The following is a 15,265-nucleotide window of genomic DNA, read 5'->3' as shown; positions in this document are numbered from 1 at the left end:
CGATAGCGAGATCCTAAATGAACAATGGAAACATTGGAAACGGAGGACATTGTTAACGTCTTATTACAAAAATCATTCCATTCTTTCAGTTACAGTGCTAAGTTAGCGACCAAAGAAAGAGGTAGACCACTTCCCAAAATCAAGGTCACCAGAAGTAATGGCAACGTCAGTGTTGTGAGTGCTACATGGTTTGCTAGGTTCGCATGTCTTACTGGTAGCATTACAAGCAATCCCAGATAGCAAACAATCATTGAAACTATGTTAAATCAACATTCGGTTGTCAACATTAAATCATTGAATCAACATCTGAACTCTGATGTTGATTCTACATCATTTTGCACCATTTTTTAATATTGAAACAACGTTGAAATCCTATCCATAGATCAACGGAATTTCAATGGTATTTCAATTATCAGGAATATTGAAACAATGTTGAGATTTCAACTGAACTAAGGATCAACGTAATATCAATGGTATTTCAATTATCAGGAATATTGAAACAATGTTGAGATTTCAACTGAACTAAGGATCAACGTAATATCAATGGAATTTCAATCATTATTATGATTGCTAGGCATACGAAAATGTAATGCCCTAAATTAAATAGCCTATAATGAATATCCTGCTTTATCGACAGCCAGGATGTTAAAAAGTTCTGGAAAATTTGAAAGCTTGTATGCCTATAGCCTAGCCTAAAACACGGACCACACCACACTGTTTAAGGTAAAAACAACAACATTTTATTACAGGATTACATGACGTCACGTCTTCCACTCCCTCCTGCCCGGTCTGGCGCATAGCGCAGCCACTTTTGAACAGCCTGGGCAAAAGTGTATTGGGTGACGGCGGCTGTCCCGAGCTGCTGTGTAATAGCATCTAAAACAGAAAATACAAGCACAATGCAAAAAATTAGCCTTAAAGTTAAACAGAACTCCCACATATATGCACACTTAGAAACAAATTCGGCAGCCTAGGAGACATTTTCTTAAAATGATATACATATCCAGTGGGGGGCTTCCATGGTGGCACGGGGGGGCAACCCGCCCCCCCTGTAATCTGATTGGCCACCCTGTATGCCCCCCACCCACTAATGGTCATTGATTCGGGGTCACGTCAATCATTGCGCTAAAGCTCTTTACCGACGCTGCACGTTATTCTGCACGTTAACTCATTCTGAGTTCAATCTCGAGTCTAGATGGTGTTCGATTACTTTTGTTTTGCCTCGTGCAGCCTGTAGGGGAATAGCGTGCTTGCCGTCTCCTCGGCCATTTCAACTTTGGACTTCAACTTCAAGTTCTTTCTATACAGGTACGAACAGTGGTTGTGTAACTGTTTATGTATTTATGTTTAAATGCTAGGGAACATGCCGAGAGTGTTATAGCCGTGCATCGAAAGTTTGAAAAAGTAGTTGGTTTGAAAACGGAGGAGTCGCTCTGCCGTAGCGTGCTAGCTAGCAGCATCACACTGGCAGGCGCGTGGTATGAAAGTGTCCACAATTTCATGACATAGAATATTCTTATGGCAGTGTTTCCCCCACGTTCACACAGCAGCGGCGCGCCGCCGCTGCTGAATTTTCTCCGCCGCTGCAATAAAAATCCTTCTCCTAATTTTTTTTTATTTACGTAGCTCCTTTTAGAAAATGTACAGCGCGTAACGTCAATTGCGCAGCACGCGGCACATCGTCACGTAACCAACATCTAAGAAGAAATATACACAGCGAGTGTGGCAGTTGTTGGCAGTAGGCTACCCTACACGGTTGCAAAGTTACATTGATTCTAGCAGTAGCGAGTGAAGCGGAAGATCGAAGAAAGAAGGAAAGAGAGAGACAGACAGAGAGAGAGAGAGGCAGACAGAGAGAGAGAGAGAGAAAGTAAGTTGCTAAAATGTGTCGCTACATGACCACCAGTGTAAAAAACCCTCTGAGCCCAATCATTTTATTGTATCTATAAACCGCAACCTCCGTGCCGTTTTTCCTCTAGTATTGTGTGTGTGTGTAGGCCTATGTGTGTGTGTGTGCGTGTTGTCGCTCTTTTTGGGATCACTCATAGCCTTTACAGGAGCTTATATCCAGTCAGGAATTTATAGCCTAGGTATTTTCGGGAACTTTGAAAAATGAATCCATACTGTTAGATCCGATGTTGTTCTTTATTGCCATATAAGATCCGTTTTCATCGCGTATTTTAGTTAGGGATTTATGCTAATCGCCTGTAAGCATGTGGTCATTAGCATAAATGCAGGGAAAAAACCTAAGGACTTCTTAAAAGATCATGAATAGTTTCTATTATGTATGACTTATATTTATTTTGTAATTTTCTCATCACTTTTTGACTCCCAAGACTAAGAAGAAGTGTTTTAAGTAGAGCTGTCAAGCGATTAAAATATTTAATCGTGATTAATCGCATTAATGTCATAGTTAACTCACGATTAATCGCGTTTAATCGCAAATTATTTTTCTATGCTAAATATCCCTTGATTTCTTTGTCCCATAATTCTTCTCATTTTAATTCTCTTATCAACATGGTGAAGTGCATCGGCTTGCCATGTGCAAATGATATTTTATTGATAACAACATTGGCATATACTGATCAAAACAGAACGATACAAAAAAAGAGCCTATAGTGCAATTAAACGACTGCTTTGAACAAATGTCCTTTGAACATAGCAGTCAGGCTACTGCTTTTTTTTTTTTAATAGAAGAATTGCGTTAATCGTGCGATATTTTTTTTAACGCCGTTAAAATTGGTTTGCGTTAACGCCGTTAATAACGCGTTTAACTGACAGCTCTAGTTTTCAAACAATAACAAGCTTATCATCGCTCTCTTGTCCTCTTCCCCTGACTCTCACTGTCTCACAAAGGAAAATGGACATTTATGGAAAGATACCGGTTATAGCCTATTCTGTTTTTGCTAACCTGTTAAATGAATGTGGCTACATTCATTTTGTGGTCAGAAACTCATTTAGTGCTTTACCGGCCTATAGTGCATACATTTTATATATTAGGCTACATCTTCAATGAAATTCAATGAAATGTTGTGCAATGCACAGCTAAAATATCAGAAAATTTAAAACTGGTTAACAACAAGAATCAAACGTTCAATAATTTGAGTAATTTTTTTATTCATTATGTTCTCAACTGCTTCATTACGGCTTCACTACGGCTGTGAGGGACATGTCGGGGGACGGACACCTCCTCGTCTCTTTGTCGCCCGATCCATGGCCAGGTTAAACCACCTGATGGTGTGCTTTGTGACCTCCGCATCGGTGACGGACTTTGTGAGGGAGTTTTTCCTCACAGCACCTGAAATCAGACAAATATGTTTATGTTTATGGTATGTAGCATTCAAAGCCAAGTAGGCTAACACAATACAATAGGTAAGGAGATTAAATAATAATAATTAAAAAAATTACGAGGTGCAAAAAAACCTGACTTGCAAAGTTATGAAGGTTGTGGGGATCAAAATAAGAGGTGGGTAAACTAAGAATTTGAGAATTTGGGTAAATTAAGAATTTGTGATCAGGGCAAGGTGTGCCATGATTAAAAGGACATCCAAAATGTTCAAACAATATCAGTTGTATTAAATGTTTCCCTGATCAGAGCACATATATTGTGATGTTGATAGGTTTTCAATGTAGTGAGTCCCCGGGACCCACAGGTGGCGAGTTGGGTGGGTCCCTGAGAAATTCAATGGGTCCCGACTCCCAGTGTGCGAATTATACCACGGTCTCCGGGGGAGCTGGGGAGGGGGGGGGGGGGGGGGGGGGCGGCGGGTTGATAAAAGTATTTCGATCACTTATTAAGTTAATTCGTTACTTATAATGGTTTATTCTGAAGAAAGTTTGGTTCATTTTTGAATTGTAAAATAAATCAAATATTTTTTTGGAAGTTGCAGAGTTGCTCAAGGTTAAAGGAGTGCTTCAGACCAACCTGACTACTACTATGGCTATCTTCTTGGCTCTTGGCTCGTCTTGTTCTGTTTCTTTAGCCCCCACAGTAACGTTAACGTTAGTGGTCAAGTTAATATTAGAACTAACGTTAGCTGCCTCTTCTCTCGGCTTTGTAGTAGTCCCAACGTCCGATGTGCTACCACCAGCTACAGACGGCTGGTCCTCTTTTTCAGTTTGTTTGGGCGTCTTTTTATAGAAATCCCCCAAGGTGAGTTGCTTTCTTTTAACTAAACAAGTTAACTAAACAAGCTTGTGTGATTGGGTAGTGGGGCTGCAGACAGCGCCCCCACGCTTCGAGCGGCAATAATGACGAGCATTAGGCTACGTTGTTTTCATCAATCATAAACTCAAAATATAATTTTATATTTTGAGTTTATGAGAGCTCCCCCAAAATTTCACAAACCATGTTTCCAGGGGAGCTCATGTCACCACTAGGGGAGCTATAGCTCCCCCTGCTCCCCCTTAATTCGCACACTGCCGACTCCCCAGTTTAAAAAATGTGTTTCTTTTTTATTATTATTCTATTTCTTAAATTAAATGAATAGTGTTAAACTCCTTGATGGTGTATGATATGGTTATAATAAACGGATATATTAATGTATGTTAAAAATGTGGAATGCGCGATGTATGCGCAGGCGCCGTTTGGGCATAACAATATGGCGGCTGCCGTTCAATGTAGTTTTCATCACCACCACCGGATTATGTTTCATTTATTTCATTACAGCACGTCCCCTAAACGTTACAACATAATCGACACGAATGAGCACAGCATCGAGCAGTGGAAACGTGGGTTTATTTACTATGAAGTTCGTATTTTTAATTGTTGAAATGAAATCAGCGGTGACGAGCTAGTTGTTTTGGTAGCGGCTAAATTAGCATGTCGCGATACTTTGTACAGGGGATCACGTCTGCGCCGAGTAGATGCGCAGAGGGTTGAAACAGTGCTTGTCCGGTCTGCTCACAAGAAGGTTTCTTTGGCCAGTTACTGTGATTAAACACGAGTTGTTTAATGTTCACAATGTATCGTTTTTCATGGGGAAAATGAGATGCGTCCCCGGGACGCATGGATAGTGAGTTTAGTGCGTCCTTTCAGATTTTAATGCGTCAGGGACGCAGGACGCGTACCTAGCAACATCACTAAATCGGGGTGGTTTTGTAATGTTTTGAATTTTGTAGGGTCCAACAGATACTGTAGGCTACATTCTATTTGAAGAAGACTAAATCCAAAACACACCGCTGCCGAACGGCACGCCTCAAAACAGAACATTTCTATGTAGGCCTACACCCCCCACACCGGCGGCGGCGATGCGCCGCTGTCACGTTAAAATTGTACCGGCCTACGTCATCAGTTGTTTACATCTTGACAACCTGCCGACAACATTCGGCTCATGTTTCCAAAAGACGAAATAACATAATACAGATAACGGATCGCTAGATAACACTTGTTTTTACTTTATATTTGTATTGTATTTAATTGTTTAATCGAGGCGATCGCGTCAAATGACGTAGGAATGTACGAGAACCTTTCTACGTCATTTGACGCGATCGCCCGTTTCCGCTATTCGATTAAACAATTAAATACAATACAAATATAAAGTAAAAACAAGTTTTATCTAGCGATCCGTTATCTGTATTATGTTACTTCGTCTTTTGGAAACATGAGCCGAATGTTTTTTGCAACCTGCCCGGCAACAGACGATCGCGTCGTCTGTTGCCAGGCAGGTTGTCAAGATGTAAACAACTGATGACGTAGGCCGGTAAAATTTTCGCCCCCGGTACAATTTTAACGTGACACCGCCTTGCTACACTTCACGCCACTGTCTACATAATGCTACACAACGCCACAGACAATCAATATTACTTTGAATTATATACTTACTGAAAAGCAAGCTCTTTGCCGACATCTGGCTGAAGGCCTTTTTGTTGTTCACACCTTTCCAGTTGATCTGGTGGGACACGTCGTCTGTGTAAAGCCGGCCAAGAATGTTCCAAGTCACCCTCTTCAAATCCTGGCCTCCAATTGTGGCCAAAGAAGCAATCTAAAAGGCAAATATATATATATTTTTTTAAATATCAGCAAGGTAAACAATTCTAAGCTTATGCCTCCCGAAATGTAGAAAAACAAAAACGTCTATATTTGTACTAGTTGCTCTCAAGAAAGAAATCCTGTTCCCTTGAATTTTTCTTTTTCTAAACATGTACTTGGCTCACACTCTCATGGACATGTGCCACCTTACACACAATGTCATACCAGGTAGACTGTCGCTCACTGACACAATCTGGGAAAAGGGGGTTCAGGACAGGCCTGTTCAGTGCTGCTTCAATAGAATACTTGCAATAATCATGGACAATCAATATACCTAATAGCATTATAGCATGGACCATTCATATTAAGAAGACTCACTATTCTCTGTCGAGCTGGGTGGTTTGAGGGTTCTTTTAAAAACACCTCAAATGCCTCCACTGCCTCCAGGTGTTCCAACGGGAGATTAATATTATCAGGCATCTCAACTTCTGGCCCCGGGGTGCTGTTCATCCTGCTGCAGAGGTAGTTGACCTTTGCCACGAGCTGGTCTTGCTGCTGTTTAATCGTCTCCAGCAGGTTCAGGATGTGGACTTCAGCCACTGATGACAAACATGAAATATAGCTCAAATGTAGTGTGTGAAATACATCACGTTTCAGTGCTTATCCTCATTACTCACAATACTGACATTAGTTATTGATAAAGTTTGAAGAAAATATGTGAGAGTTGTCATAATTTCTTCCAAAATCTGTAGCATAGAATGACCCTCCAGTATTTGCCAGTTATTGCTTACCAGAGCAGGGAATGGACTCATTCATTCTTCCCCCTCGCCATGTTGGTCCGATGGCGGGGATTGAAGAAGGCTCCTCTGTTGGCCGCAGGCTCAGGGTCGATGTCGGGGGTGGAGGGGGTGGAGGGAGAAGAGGAGGGACTGCCGTTCCTGGCCCAGAGGGGGAAAGAATTGTATTAAATCAGTCATCTGTTAATCATGACTGATAATACACATGGGACCGTTCTATTCACTAATATTTCAGAGATCAGTCCTTACCTTGAGTAACTCTCCGGAGTTGTTTTGGCAACGGTTGTTGCGGTCCTGCCCCATGGTGAGGTGCTAAGGGAAGGAAATTGTTATTAAATTATTGTGATTTGTTAACCATGGTAGACTGTCAGCTAGAGGACCAAACAATTGCAAACGAAAAATCTCTGGTCATGCTCTGGTTGTGCATTCATTTGTATGTTGCAACATTTTGGAATGCACTACCTATTTAAATCCCATGAATGGATTGACGATGTATTTCAATACAATTTGGTATTGATGAATGATAAATATTGCATGAATGCAGATGTTTTTAATTGACAAAATATGTGGCTGACATTTAGATATTTTTACAAAAAAAATGCCAAACAGCATTCTGCCATTGACTTAGTTTGAGCTTTTGGTATTCCCAGGCGATGCCAATCAGGGACAATGGCAGAGCGCTGAGAGTCAGAGTCAGAGAGTCAATGGCAGAGTGCTGTTTGGTACATTATTCTTGGGCGCAACCTACATACTCAGCACTGCTGCTCATACCACAAATTAAAGGAACATTTTAAACAATGCAAGACAATTTTCACAACATAGACAGAATATGTTATTCCAAGCAGAAGGAGAAGAAACCATCACATTTTCTTTAAACTACAGTTTTATGAATTGGCATACCACAAGTTCTGATGACCATGATGTCATATTTTGGCCAGTTTGACTCTGGTGTCTCACTGTTGGCCGCTGCCCTTTTGGCACGTTCGGTGTTTTTATATTTTGGCCAGTACACCATCCCGTCATCACACCAATTTTCCGGGACCACAGCAATGTCCCCGTTGGCAAACTTAATGAGATGAAAACTCATCCTTAATGTAGAAAGAAAGAAAAATTATTTGCCATGCAAAAAAAAGAAGTGTGTGTGTGTGTGTGTGTTTTATACATTTAATTTAGAGGCGCCTTTCAAGACACCCAAGGTCACCTTACAGAGCATATAGTCATCATAAATCGTTTAAAAAACAAGACATTGTGGAAAAAATTAAATAAAATAAAAAAATAAACATAATACATAAAAAATAATAAATAAAACAAAAACAAGACACGTAGTGTATACCTGGAAAAATACCACCTTTTCTGAAATACTTACAGCAAGAGTAATGAAGTAATGGAAGTCATAGTCAGAAGTCAGTAGTCAACCATATTATTAAGAGTTTTTAACTTGAACTGATTGTTTAAACTGATTGATTTATTGAACTGATTCATAGGCAGTAGTCAACTATATAATTCGTTTTTAACTTGAACTGATTGTTTAAACTGATTGATTGATTGAATGAACTGATTCATAGTCAGTAGGCAACTATATAATTAGAGTTTTTAACTTGAACTGATTGTTTAAACTGATTGATTGATTGAACTGATTGTTTTTTTTATTCATTATGTATTTAGTGGAGGAGAGGTATGGCCACAAAACCATCCCTGTACGGCAAGGCTACACATTTCTGTCGCAGCGCTGACGCCTCAACCGACTTCAGCTCATCAGATGCATGATTGACAACGAATATGTTAATTCTGTCGGAGTTGAAGGGGTAGGTATAAAATGGCGACTGCTGGGAAAATTCAGTGTATACAATGAACACACCATTATCATTTTGGATGATGTTTTTGACAAGGCAGACTTTCTCCCCCACCAGAAATATATTGTCCCCTGTTGATAATTTTACTGTCCATCGTTCACATCTCATTTCCCCATATTGGCCCTGCACTCCCATCCCAACAACAATTGGCCCCACAAAATGCTCCCTTTTTAGAGTGATGTCTGCATCAACATCCAATTTCCTAGCTTGAACCTCTGAAAGGCGCCGGACAAGCTGGGCTAGTGGGAACTCCGGTTTTCTTACGAGTTTTTTTATTTTCCCGAGGTAGTTCTCACGGGAACGCTGAAAAAGTATCCAAACAGCCATGTCGATTCACCTCGTCTGCTAGGTGGACCAAACAGTGAACATTGTAAACAATTTGGTCTGTCCCATACAGCTCACCAAAATGAGCAACAAAAGACTTCAGCAATTGGCCAGCATAGTCTACAAGGCTGTGATGTTGAGGGCTTACCAAGATCGATATGGCAGTTGACAGGAGCATGAAATTAGAATACATATTCTGGTCCAAGAATCCCACCAGCACCACAGGGCCAGTGTACAGTAAAAACTGCCGGAATTCGGTTGCCTTCCACCGGTCTAACTCTCTAAGTGACCGTGGTCTCCTGGCAAACTCAACTGGAACATTCGGCCTGACAGACTGGAGTTCATGTGACATCCTGTCAACTATCAGTGCAGGCATTCTCACAGTTAAAGGACCCCGGAGCCAGAACTGGAGCATTTTTTTAACAACGCCCAAACAGACTAAATGCATGTAATCTAATGGAAACTGTGTTACCATGCCTATCTTGATACCCTGAAATGGATGAGGTCCCTCATGGTGGTGAATTTCATCGAGCTTTAAGTTGAATGACATGTCTGTTCTAAGGGGGTGCTCTGGTCCAGGGAACGACATGCGGTGATTCTGGTACTTCCACGGGTGTTGGCACTTATCGCACCCATGGTAAGCATTATGGGCCTTTGTTTTTTTCACAAAGGCCCGTGCAGGGGTGTCACACACTACTGTGTGAAGCTCAATTGTGAGGTTCTTATCACCAAAGCAAAACCCAGCCTCGAGCTCCTTTTAATTCAGTCACAAAATCTGATAAGAACTCTGTGGCCGAACTTGGTTTTTTAGGTCCACAGTACGCCCCAATCACCACTGGTTCCTTCATAGGGACGGTAACTAGCAATCCAAGGATCGGCCACAGCTGTAAAGTGGAACTTTTAAATAAAGGCAGACCATCTACATTAATCTGCAGCCCCAATGTCATGCCCTCTGTCAGTATTTTGACGTGTTTATTTAAAGTGTTCCTTAAGGAGGAAAGGATCCCAAAGTGATGGTAGTTACCCCCAGCCGTCTCTTGAATATCATAGTGGACTTTTGTTTTGAGAAGGGTCCTACCATCCTTGGGCAGATTGGGATGGGTTATGTTGAGTATGCTCAACAGCGCAGTCAGGGCAACCATTGAAATGCCAAATCTCACTGCCCAGTTGGCAATGTTATCGGAAAGGGATGGGGATGGGACATCAGGTTCAGAATCTGAACATGTTGTCCCATCCCCATCATCAAAATCCATGTCCTCTTCACTTAAATCTTCAAGTGAATCAAATGCATCTGCAGCTGAAGAGGTAGGAGCAGTGTCCTCAGAGAGAACTCTGTAATCTGCCGTCATTGCCGTCATGTCCATGTCAGTCATGTCTGTCCTAATGTCAAGAAGCCTTTTTTTGGACGTCAACACGTGCCCTTCGTCTTAAGGCGTTTGAGGAGACAGGCAGAGTCTTTCTATTCATTTTTGTTCTAAAAGAGACATTTGAGAAAGACAGGTTGCAATCAATTGATCATTGTTCCTAATGTAATGTTCCTAATCATTGCTCCTAATGTTGTTTTTTAAATAAATACATTGTTGAATATACTTTAGTGGTGTTGTCAGCATCACAAAAAACATTTGTGATGCTCTACTTGATTCGGCTACATGAAATGGCCTTCTTGAAAATGTATGTGTGAGGCATTATTATTCTCATTATTGTTAGCAGACCATTCATGCCACATCAGGGCGCTTTAGTTCCATTGATGTGTTGTGACTGCGTGAGTAAAGTGGGAAGCAGAAACCAATATGGAGGGAATGTAATGAGGTTGCAATGAAATCTTCTGTGCTCCAAAGGCAATTGTATCATAAACGTAACATGAGCAAGATGCAAGGGATAATGCCTGACGAGGTGTCCATTAACAGAAATGTTGACTTACTTGATCAATCAAACCCAGCAGAGGAGGCAATGGCAGAAAAGTTGAAGCTGCAGAACACAAAATAGAAGATGATGAGGACCAAGTTCCATAATGCTACCATAATAAATCACAAACAGGCGTTGTCTAAACGACTGTGAAAAATGTTTAAGCTTAATTTTCATTACAAAGAGGATGGAAAAGGGGCAATAGACACTATGAGACCAAACTCTGCTGGAACACCGTGGCCACGGCGTTCCCGCGTCTCCCCCGACTCCTGCCGTGCCCCGCGAACGAATGAATGAACGGCCACGGCACTCCCGCGTGCCCCGTGAATGAATGAATGGCCCTGGAACTGCGGGCCCGTGACAGCAGCCCGGGCAACGCGGGCACTGTCACACTAAATTTGTACCGGCTGCCAAATTTGTACCGGGCGCATCATCCATACGTAATCCATTTCAAACCTGCCTGTCAGCAGATGATCGCGTCGTCCGTTGCCGGGCAGGTTTCAAAAAACATTCGCGCTCATGTTGCCAAAGACGAAATAACATAATACAGTTAACGGATCGCTTGATAACACTTGTTTTTACTTTATATTTGTATTGTATTTAATTGTTTAATCAAATTGAGCAAGTAAACTGAGTGTTTAAAGCAGGTCAAGAACGAAATAGCACAATACAGATAACGGATCGCTAGATAGAAGGTTCGCGAATGTTCACGTCATTCGACGTGATCGTCCGTTGCCAGGCAGATAGGCTACGAGTAGATAATGGATATGGGCCTTAAAACAGACCAGACCGTTGTCTAAACGACTGTGAAAAATGTTGAAGCTTAATTTTCATTACAAAGAGGATGGAAAAGGGGCAATAGACACTATGAGACCAAACTCTGCTGGAACACCGTGGCCACGGCGTTCCCGCGTCTCCCCCGACTCCCGCCGTGCCCCGCGAACGAATGAATGAATGGCCCGGGAACCGTGGGCAACGCGGCCACGGCACTCCCGCGTCTCCCGCGTGCCCCGTGAATGAATGAATGGCCCTGGAACTGCGGGCCCGTGACAGCAGCCCGGGCAACGCGGGCACTGTCACACTAAATTTGTACCGGCTGCCAAATTTGTACCGGGCGCATCATCCATACGTAATCCATTCCAAACCTGCCTGTCAGCAGATGATCGCGTCGTCCGTTGCCGGGCAGGTTTCAAAAAACATTCGCGCTCATGTTGCCAAAGACGAAATAACATAATACAGTTAACGGATCGCTTGATAACACTTGTTTTTACTTTATATTTGTATTGTATTTAATTGTTTAATCAAATTGAGCAAGTAAACTGAGTGTTTAAAGCAGGTCAAGGACGAAATAGCACAATACAGATAACGGATCGCTAGATAGAAGGTTCGCGAATGTTCACGTCATTCGACGTGATCGTCCGTTGCCAGGCAGATAGGCTAGGAGTAGATAATGGATATGGGCCTTAAAACAGACCAGACCGACACGGGGCTCATTTTCCCCATAATGACCGGCGTTCTATACATTGTCCCTTACATAACATAGTCTGCCGAAATTGCTATTGCATTTTAAATCAAATACATGATCAATCACTTCTCGGTTCTACTGCTAGTTCAATATCAAGCAAAGGCATTACAATACAATTATAGCATAGCCCCTACACGATGAAAACAGAAAGGCCAATGTTTACTGTGAATGTCGCAATATCTCAATTAATAAATGCACTTACTCAGTCAAGAGGATTCAGCCCAAAGTCAAAAAAGCACAGAAAATCTCCGATGATGTCTTGACCTTCTCCGGTTCTTTAAGCGTCTGCGATAGCTGTTAAGTTCAACCGTTATAAGTGGGCGGAGCCATCCTCTGTGAAAGGCGCGTCCGCATCCAGGTATCCGAAATGGGTCCGCTCAGGATCCGCTGTTTGACAGTGGGCGGAGCCATCCTCTGTGAAAGGCGCGTCCGCGTACAGGGATCCGACATGGGTCCGCTCAGGATCCTCTGGGCGGCGCCCAAACGGATGAGGCAGTTTACGCGGGTTTGGCGGATTGAAGGCGGATCCACCTAGGAGTCTCCTGCTATGTGGGAAGGCTCACACTGATTGGTATTCAATTAGCTTTATTTTTTATGTGTGTGAGTCTGTGTTCTTTTCAAATTTTAGTTAGGTTTATAATTTAAAAAGATGTGTTTGGCCCATTGTTGCAGGAGATTTCATTTTTGAACAAAGTGTCTTATGTAAAAAACAGTTATGCTTTGGGGATAGCAACCATGTTTAGTGTTTAAGCATTAGGCAAAAATCTGTAAATAAATTGTGCAAATTATGTTTGCATTTTTTGTTTAAATATTATACAAAAATATAAAAATCTGTAAATGAAGACACAAAAGGCAAAGTTACAACACCAATAATCCCATCTACAGTAATACACAGGACTGTTTGAATAGGATTTAAGTGCATATTCTCCTCTCAAAGTGCACCAGATTCATGCATTCCAATGTAAAGGGTACAAACAATTTTCGGCCGGGGGGGCATGCCACCGGACCCCCCTAGAGGGATCGGGGACCACACCACCACTGCTGAAAAAAATCCTGCGGGAAACACTGTATGGTGATTGAAAATGTAGCAGGACTTACCAAACATAGATCGGCAGAGTGCCAAGTCTTTAAAGGGCCGCTTCTGTTTGGCCTGCTCCTTGCCCTGCTTTTTTCCGGCCCAGTTCAGTCCTGAAGCCAGTTCGTTGGTCAACAAATTGGCCATCATCCGGCGGACCCTCACCTCTAGGGTAGTCCCTCCGATAATGCCGAGACGGGCAGTCTGGCAAAGTATAACACATTTGCAGGGTTAACACACGCAGACTGGAATCACATTTGCTCATGCCAACATATTCATAGACTGTGCAGATTATATATTTTTTCAGTCTGAATATAACTTGGATTGATAAAGTCGTACTGAAACAACAGTTTTTAGGATATATTGAAGTTTTCTGACCGAAGAATGATGTAACTATTAAACTACCATATTTTGGCGGTTTGGTCCATTTTGCAGTGTCTCCTCTGCACGGTCCAGGGCCTCCATGGTGTGGAGGGGCAGCTCCAAGGGCTCCAAGGAGGCCAGACCCACCGAGTCAGTCTGTCCACACTTGCAGGAGTGGACGTATTGCCTGAATTCCTCCCGCAGGTCCTTCACCTCCTTGGACAACTCCGTCACCGCAGTCAGCAGTTTCTGCATAGCCACATCTATTGACAAAGAAAATAATAACATTTGAATGTAAAAGCTGACGCCCTTTTACTTAAAAATTTGTTGAACAACTTTTGAAGAGTTATATATATTTAAGCAATGGTTTAGGCTAATTGTTGATAGATGGTACATCCTTCAATGATTCAAAGAATTGAGGAAAGATTTACACATGAATGAAAGCCTAGAAATAGCCTTAGAACATAACATTCCTGTACTTGCCTTTTAATGCCATTCTGGCAGTGCTTGGAGAATCTGTAACAAGTATGAAGAGAGAAATTAAACCATATGACTGGATATACTGCATTTGTTTTGAATGTTTGAATTGACATGAATTACTTCTTTTTAAAAACATACCTTCACGAGATGGCCTCTGGAATTGAGGAATTGGACCGAGTGGAGGGTAGGCCAATTCATCTCCTGGGAACGATGCTGGGATAGGGACATTGGGGTTAGTTGACTTAGGGAAATTGGGGCGTTGGAGGCTATAATACAGTTTTGGAGGTGATGGTTGGCTGTCCTGACTGGCTTGTTGGGTTGCTGGTTTGTCTAAAGAAAAAAAAGATGTGGGGGGCCGGGAAAGGTGGTTAGGGGCTGATCTGTGCGTAATAGACAGACAGACAGACAGACAGACAGACAGACAGACAGACAGACAGACAGAGGCTAACTATACCTGGAAATAACACTTTGGGGGCTTGGGCGAATCTGCTCACATGCTGGGGCTCCTCATCCGATTGATAAATTGTATTTGGTCTAAAAGTAAACGAGGGAGCAATTAAATGTCAACAAATTGTTAAATTGCACATGTCAACAGAAAATGGTTGAAACCGCTTATATGTTTGCTTTGGACAAAAGCATCAGTCAAATATAAACATTTGTGCAACTGGAAATTGGACTTTCATTATTACCTTCTTTTTCTTTTTAGGCCATGGTGGCTCTCCCCCTCAGACTGGATGTCGGTGGTGTCACAATTTTGATTGATATATCGTTCCAGGCTCCTCGCTGCCTCATCATGAGTATCTACAAACACAGAATAACAAGTACAGTGAAGAGAAATATTGTCAGGCAGGGGTATGATTCTGAATCTCAAAAGCCAATTTGAGAACACCCACCACAAGTTATGAGGAGACGGATTGGTTGGTACGTGTGCCATCCATCTCTAGGCTGTTCCCGCTTCAGGATGGCTGCATT

At 42.1% G+C, this 15,265-nt stretch overlaps 1 long non-coding RNA gene across 1 annotated transcript; it reads right to left on the bottom strand.

The window, feature by feature from the left end:
- Positions 1 to 7,374: 7,374 nt before the first annotated feature.
- Positions 7,375 to 12,832, bottom strand: LOC132460787 (uncharacterized). The gene is made up of 3 exons (XR_009526443.1): positions 12,578 to 12,832; positions 10,867 to 10,913; positions 7,375 to 7,856 (listed from the first exon to the last, which is right to left on the bottom strand). It is a non-coding gene; the product is annotated as an uncharacterized LOC132460787 (long non-coding RNA).
- Between the last annotated feature and the right edge of the window lie 2,433 nt (positions 12,833 to 15,265).

This window comes from Gadus macrocephalus, chromosome 7, assembly GCF_031168955.1.
Source record: "Gadus macrocephalus chromosome 7, ASM3116895v1".
Classification (NCBI taxonomy): Eukaryota; Metazoa; Chordata; class Actinopteri; order Gadiformes; family Gadidae; genus Gadus; species Gadus macrocephalus.
The sequence above is the reverse complement of the archived record's forward strand: the minus strand, read 5'-3'. Positions and strand labels throughout refer to the sequence as shown.